The sequence below is a fragment of the Rhinolophus sinicus genome, linkage group LG05 (genome assembly GCF_036562045.2).
Source record: "Rhinolophus sinicus isolate RSC01 linkage group LG05, ASM3656204v1, whole genome shotgun sequence".
Taxonomy (NCBI): Eukaryota; Metazoa; Chordata; class Mammalia; order Chiroptera; family Rhinolophidae; genus Rhinolophus; species Rhinolophus sinicus.
The window spans coordinates 88,245,373-88,253,208 of record NC_133755.1 but is presented as its reverse complement, the minus strand read 5'-3'; the positions used below and the strand labels follow the sequence as shown (position 1 = coordinate 88,253,208).

Genomic DNA, 7,836 nt, shown 5'->3' with positions numbered 1-7,836 from the left:
GGAAATGTGCTGCTTTTGCTTCGATGTGCTCTACTGTCACCTGTACGGATGCCAGCAGCCCCGGACCCCCGGTTCACCAGCGAGCCCTACCCACTGTGTGTAACATCGAAGATTGGTCGAGATAAAAGATTGCGTGGATGCATAGGTACTTTTTCTGCCATGAATTTGCATTCAGGACTCAGGGAGTACACACTTACCAGTGCCCCTAAAGATAGCCGTTTTCCAACAATGACAAGGGATGAGCTGCCTCAGCTCTTCTGCTCAGTGTCTCTGCTCAGTAACTTTGAAGATGTCTGTGATTATTTGGACTGGGAGGTGGGTGTACATGGCATTAGAATAGAATTCATCAATGAAAAAGGTTCAAAACGCACTGCTACCTACCTACCGGAGGTTGCAAAGGAGCAAGGATGGGACCGTATTCAGACTATAGACTCCTTACTGAGGAAAGGATACAAAGCTCTGATTACTAATGAACTCAGGAAAACCATAAAACTGACCAGGTACTGTAGTGAAAATACGACCCTGAGCTATGCTAAATACCTTGCACATCACCAGCATCATCATTTCCAAAATGACATTGGGCATCCCCTTCCACTGTACAACCATTATTTCTGACACTAAGCCGCATAGCCAATCACTGGGCCTCTCTGCAGACCTCTTCCCAGGAGACCCTGCCCCGTCTTGGTCTAGCTATCTCTTTTACTGTACCATTTTATGATGATAGTTTCCATTGCCAGGTGAAGCTTCGATGTCGTCAATTAAGATAATGATCTTATCATAAGTGGTAATGGTAGGAAAATGAAATTTGTTAAGAAGATCCCATTTTATTATTTTAGGTCACTGATTTTTTTTTTCAGCATATATACCTTTGGGCGGTTTTCTTTCCTTAAAATATTATATAGAATTTTGCTTTGCTATCTCAATCAGGTTTCAATCTTTCTGTCCATCTTGCCTTACTTTCCTGTCTTCTTTCTTCTCTTCCTTCTATTGACTGTGGATGGAAGAAACTGTGCAGTTTTAAAGGATTTTATTTAGGTTTTCCTTTAGTTTTCCTCAGTGAGATAGACAACTTTTCATAGCTGAGTTTGGGAGGAATTCATTGGAAATTCAGTTATTTGTGTATCACTGTGGAATTTGTCTAGAATTAATTTTGCTACAAGAGCTTAGTATGTGGATCTTCACTCCTTAAGTATATTTTTCCCATGGTCAAAATGTATGAACTTTAGTTCTAATACATAACTTTTGAAGGTCCGTGATCGGCTTGTCACAGAGAGTGAGAAATCTTTGTTCCTATTGTGCTGGTTATCATAAGAGAGACTGCCTCATCTCTTTATAGTACCAACTTACAAACTGAAACAGTGTTAAGAAAGTACAAGCTACCTTTCAAATATGCTATAGAACTCATTTTGAAAAGCAGAGAATATCAGGAAGAGAGCAGATACAGAATTTAGTGCTTTGAGAAGAATATAATTAAGTGGAATAAGAGAGGTTAGAAAAAAGGCAATTTAGAGAAATATTCTTATAAAATTTTATTGTTTCTGTATGTGAAACAACAGATTAGACAAATTCCTTACTCTTAAGTATTTTTTTAAGCTGAGATTATTTTCAGCAAATAACCAAAAAGAGACATTTGTCTATTATATGTTAATTTAAATTTGTTAGCTTTAGGTTTCAATAAGTCATAATTGTCCAGAGAATAAAATAATAAAAAAGAGAGATTCTTTGTTTACGTACTATATAAATATACTATAAAACAGTTAAATACCTTGACCAAGTTAGGTATCCCAAGAGTACAAGGATATTTAATCTTTAATCATTTAATGCACTTCATCACTAAATTAAACGATAAAAAAAAAAACAGGGATGATGGCATCTTAGTAAATGTAGAAATTGCTACAGATGAAATTCAGAACTCCCTCTGACTCACACTTCTCCAGTCACCTTCCACTTGAAGGACCCATGTGATTAGAATAGATTAGCCCCACCCCCATTACGGGAGTGAAAGACTTGTACACTGAAAACTAGAAAACACTGCTGAAAGTAATTTAAAAAGACACAAATAAATGGAAAGACATGGACTGGAAGACAGATGGCTAAGATGACAATATTACCTAATGTGACCTATAAATTCAATGTAATCCCTTTCAAAACTCCAACAGCATATAAAATCTCAGGGGACCCTGAATAGCCAAAACAATTTCAGAAAAGATGAACAAAGTTGAAGATCTCAGACTTGCATAAAAAATGTATAAGAAAATTATAGGAATCAAACTGTGTGAGTGTCTGGCATAAAGGCAGAGCTATAGACCAGTGGAGCATATACAGTGTTATGGACAAAATTGTGTCCCAAAATTTATGTTGATACTTTATACCCCAATGGGACTGTATTTGGAGACAGGGCCTTTAGGAGGTCATCTTACATAAAATTTGGATTAGGATTGGTGTCCTTATAAAGTGGGATTCTATCCAATAGGATTGGTGTCCTTATAAGAGGAAGAGGCCGTCGTTCATACAAAGCAGACTGCCTGCAAATCGACACATGGGAAAGCCTGGAGGAAGTGACTGGCCATGAAAGCTGCTCACAAGAGTGTGCCCTCTACTGGTGGAGGGAAGAACCCTCATCATTACAGCCTGGTACTGTAGCACTCCGTGAAATTAGATGTTATCAGAGGTTCCCTGAATTTCTGATTCGCAAACTTCCCTTCCAGCGTCTGGTGTGAGAAATTGCTCAGGACTTCACAACAGATCTGCGCTTGCAGAGTGCAGCTACTGCTGCTTTGCAGGAGGCAAGTGAGGCCTATCTGATTGGCCTTTTTGAAGACACCAATCTGTGTTATCTCCATGCCAAACGTGTAACGATTATGCCAAAGGGCACCCAGCTAGCACGCTGCATATGTGGAGAACGAGCTTCAGAATCCACTATGATGGGAAAAATCATTCTTAAAAAGAAAAAAAAATCTTTTCTTTCTGTCATCAGTAGCTCTGAACTAAAGATATTTTTTCTCCATGGGGTTAAAAGGTACTAATTATATGATCGCAAGTGGAAAAATGGGGACAGAAATCAGATATTGGCAGTTTTTCTGTTTTTATCTATGTGTGAATTTTTAATATAAATACAGGGACATAAAGCATTAATGCAAGTCAAAATGTTTCAGTGAACAAGTTTCAACAGTTCAACTTTGAAACAATTGTAAATAAACCTGTTAATTTTTTCTGGACAATGCCAGCATTTGGATTTTTTTAAAACAAGTATATTTCTTATTGATGGCAACTAAATGGTGCTTGTAGCATTTTTATCATAGAATAGACTCCAACCATTTACTATATTTTTCTGAGTTGTCCTACATGCAAGTACAGGTTTTTAATTTTGTCTGTTTCTGTGCTGTTCCTATAAGTTTGCTATTAAAATATATTAAACCATGTTTTTTTCAAAAAGAGGAGGAGACACCTGAGAGCTCTTTCTCTCTCCACCTATGCACAGAAGAAAGGCCATGTGAGGGCGTAGAGAGAAGGAGGCCGTCTGTAAGCCAGGAAGAGCGCTCTCACCAGAAACTGAATTTACTGGCACTTTGATCCTGAATTTCTAGCCTTCAGAACTGTGAGGAAATAAATGTCTGCTATTTAAACCACCCACTCTGTGCTATTTTGTTATGGTAGTTTGAGCAGACTAATATATACGATGAAACGATTTTCAACAAGGGTGACAAGACCATTCAATGGGGGGAGAGGACAGACAGTCTTTTCAAAAAATGGTGCACTGATAACTGGTGAGCCACATGCAAAAGAATGAAGTTTGATCCTTACTTTACAACATAAACAATTAACTCAAAGGGCTCGAAGACCTAAAGTAAGAGTTAAAGCTATAAAACTCTTAGAGGAAATCATAGAGGAAAACCTTCATGACACAAAATTTGGCAATGGTATTCTTGTATGTTAAATCAAAATCACAGGCAACAACAACAAATAATAAAAAGAAAAAGTATGTAAATTGGAGCACATCAAAATAAAAAACGTCTTTGCATCAAAGGACACAATCAATAGAGTGAAAAGACAACCCATAGTACAGGAAAAAATGTTTGCAAATCAAGTATATGATAAGTTTTAGTATTCAGAATATATAAAGAACTTCTACAACTCAACAAAAACAACCTGACTTAAAAATAAGCAAAGGACTCGAATAGACATTTCTCCTAAGAAGATACACAAATGACCAATGAGCACATGAAAAGATGCTCTACATCACTAAGCATTAGTGAAATGAAAATAGGAAACACAATTAGCTATCACCTCCCACCCATTAGGAAGACTACTATCAAACAAAGAAAATAAATTCTGGAGAGGATATGGAGAAATTGGAACTTTGGGAGGTGTAAAATAGTACTGCTGTGGTGAAAAACAGTGTGGCAGTTCCTCAAAAACTTAGAATTTAAAAAAACTTAAAATTAAAATAGAATTATCATATGACCCAGCAACTCCACTTCTGGGCATATACGCAAAAGAATTGAAAGCAGGGTGTCCAAGAGATATTTGTACAACAATGTTCATAGCCAAAATGTGGAAGGAAAACAGCTGTCCATCAACAGATGAATGAATAAAAGGTGGGATATACATACCACAGCAATATTACAGAGCCTTGAACAGGAAATTTTCAACCATGCTACAACATGAATGAACCTTGAGAACATTATGCTAAGTGAGAGAAACCAGTCAAGAAAGACAAATGCTGTTTGATTTTACTTCTATGGGGTACCCATACCACTCAATTCAGAGATAAAAAGTAGAATGATGGTTGCCAGGGGCTGGGGAGAGAAGAAGATGGGGAACTGTTGTTTAATGGGTGTAGAGTTTCAGTTTCAGTGTTGCCAGATGAAGAGTTCTGGAGACCTGTTGCATAGCAACATGAATGTATATAAAACACTACTGAACTCTGCACTTAAAAATGGTTACTATGGTAAATTTTGTTATGTATATTTACCACAATTAAAAAATTAAAAAATATTACATTTTTAAAAAAGGAAGTGAGGATTACCAGGGAAGTACCTAGGATGGCTGAGTAGATAAATGCTATAACTGCTTCCTCCCGTGAACACATTAAAATTACAACTAAATTATAGAACGATCAAGCTGGAGAAACATCTGAAGTCTACTGAATAGAAGTTTTATAACAGTACATAAAGAAGCCATGTAAGACTGGCAGGAGGGATGGATACATGAAACAAGCTGGCCCTACACCTGCATGTGGCCGTTGAGAATCAGGAGTGATATCTCAGCCATAGAGGTCTCCCCCTGGAGGAGTGAGGAACCCAGCCCCACACTGGACTCTCCAGCCTGGGTTACTGGTGCCTGGAGGAAGAGCCCCCAAAATATCTGGCTGTGAAAAACAGTGGGGATTCTGACATCAGGATGGGACTGAGGGCTGCAGGAAACCTCTTAAAGGGCCCATGCACAGATACATTCACTTGTAGGCACTCACCCTGGACTGCAGTGGAAGAGCAGTGACTGGGCAGCATTGAGGACATATGGGGAAAGATTAAGTTGTGTGGCTTTAAGGCAAGGACTGGAAGGACAGTGGCCATTTTCCCTGTGTGGAGTCCTCCTCCCATGGAACTGACAGGGAGGTACCATCTTTCCTGTGTTGAACACTCCCCTCACACCCAGGGCCAAATCTGACTCTGAATTGGTTTGGTAAGCTCTGCTCGCTTCACCCTGGTGATTTCCTGAGATCCCACCTCACCCAACTCATGGACAGCACGAGGCTCTATCAGTGCCTGAATTTTACAGGAGGCTGGTAGGTGGCAGCAGGCCATGTGATGTCCTAGATTTTTTGTGGAACTACCCCAAGGCCAGTATTGGTAGCAGCTATCCTTGGTTTCAGCATGGTCTCCCCATGTACCTCCAGGTACATCACAGGCAGCGACCAACTTGGATCACATTGTAGCTCCTACTAGGTAGTCCTCGGCCATTCACAGGCAGTAGCTGACCTGAGCTGCACAAGAGTCCCTTGCAAGAGGCCCAGGAACCAACATATTTGGAGATTGGCTTTGGACCACAGCAGAGTACCACCTAATTAGCCCCACAAGCGGCACACCTAAAGTGTGGTCTCAGCAGGCACCAGAGCACAGTGGGACAAATCGGCTCTGTGGCAATACCCCCACAGAGCAGCTCATAAGTTGTATGTGGCCAAACCCCAAAGCTAGTCAGACTGAGGGTCAATCCTACCCACTGTCATATCAACAGCAACCAAGGCCCAACTATAACAGGAGTGCACACACAACCCACACAGGGGACACTCCTGGAGCACCTGGAGCCGTTGGACAGGGAGACTGTGCCACTGGGCCCCATTGGACACCTACTACATAAGGCCACCTGGCCAAGACTGGGAGACAGAGCAGCCCTATCTGATACATAAAAACAAACACAGAGAGGCAACCAATATGATGATACAAAGAAATACATCCCCAATGAAAGAACAGGAGAAAACTCTAGAAAAAGAACGAAACAAAATGGAGGCAAGCAACCTACCAGAGACAGTTCAAAACAGTGGTTATAAGGACACTCAAAGATCTTAGTGAGAACTTCAACAAAGAGATAGCAAACATAGAAAAGGACATAGAAACCATAAAAAAGAATCAGTCAGAAGTGAAGAACACAATAACTGAAATGAAGACTGAACTAGAAGGAATCATCAGCTGACTAGATGATGCAGAGGACTGAATTAGTGATTTGGCAGAGAAGGTAACAAAAAACACCCAATTGGAATAGCAAAAAGAAAAAAGGAATGTTAAAAATGAGGATAGTTTAAGAAACCTTTGGGACAACACCAAGTGTAATAAAATTTGCATCATGGGGGTACCAGAAGGAGAAGAAAGAAAGCAAGGAACTGGGAACCTAGCTGAACAAATAATGACTGAAACTTTCCTAACCTGGTGAAGGTAATAGACATAAAACCCCAGGAAGTGCAGAGAGTCCCCAAAATGATGAACTCAAACAGGCCCACTCCAAGACACATTATAATTAAAATGAGAGAATCCTAAAAGCAGCAAGAGAAAGGCAACTAGTTACTTATAGAGGAGCTCCCATAGATTGTCAGTTGATTTCTGAACAGAAACTTTGCAGGCCAGAAGGGATTGGCATGAAATGTTCAAAGTGATAAAGAGTAAGGTCTTGGAGTACCAAGAGTACTCCACCCAGCAAGGCTATACTTGAAATAGGACAAAGAAGGACAAAATTGCTTCCCAGACAAGGAAAAGCTAAAGGAGTTCATCAACACCAAACCAGTATTACAAAGAATGTTAGAGGGACTACTTTAAGACCGCATATATAACCATATATATAAATGAATAATACAATGGCAGACAACTACATATCCATCAACAAGTACTTTCAATGTAAATGGATTAAATTCTCCACCCAAAAGACATAGGAGGGCTGAATGGATAAGAAAACAAAACCCTTACATATGCTGCCTACAAGAGACTCACTTCAGATCAAAGGACACACACAGACTGAAAGTAAAGTATGGGAAAATATATTTCATGAAAATAGAAACAAACAAATGAAACAAGCTGGGGTAGCAATACTTATATCATCTGAAAGTAGACTGTGATAAGTTAAAGATGTATATACTATAAACTCTAAAACTATCACCAAAATAACTCAATAAAGAATTATATATAATAAGGTAGCAAAGGAGATAAAGTGAAACCATAAGGAATACAAAATTAATCCAAAAGAGAGGGGAAAAAAACCCGAAAGAACAGATGGGACAAATAGAAAACAAATAATAAGATGACCACTAAATGTAAATGACCTAAATGCCCCAATTAAAAGGTTGTT

The 7,836-nt window shown here is 39.2% G+C and overlaps 1 long non-coding RNA gene and 2 pseudogenes across 1 annotated transcript in view; 2 read left to right on the top strand and 1 right to left on the bottom strand.

Moving 5' to 3' along the window:
- The window catches only part of LOC109439938 (TBC1 domain family member 22B), a 323,763-nt gene that overhangs the window by 306,682 nt on the left and 9,245 nt on the right, over nt 1-7,836 (bottom strand). The gene's annotated exons all lie outside the window — the stretch shown is intronic.
- Nucleotides 5-615, top strand: LOC141571762 (nuclear protein AMMECR1-like; annotated as a pseudogene).
- On the top strand, nt 2,377-3,026 carry LOC141571761 (histone H3.3A-like; annotated as a pseudogene).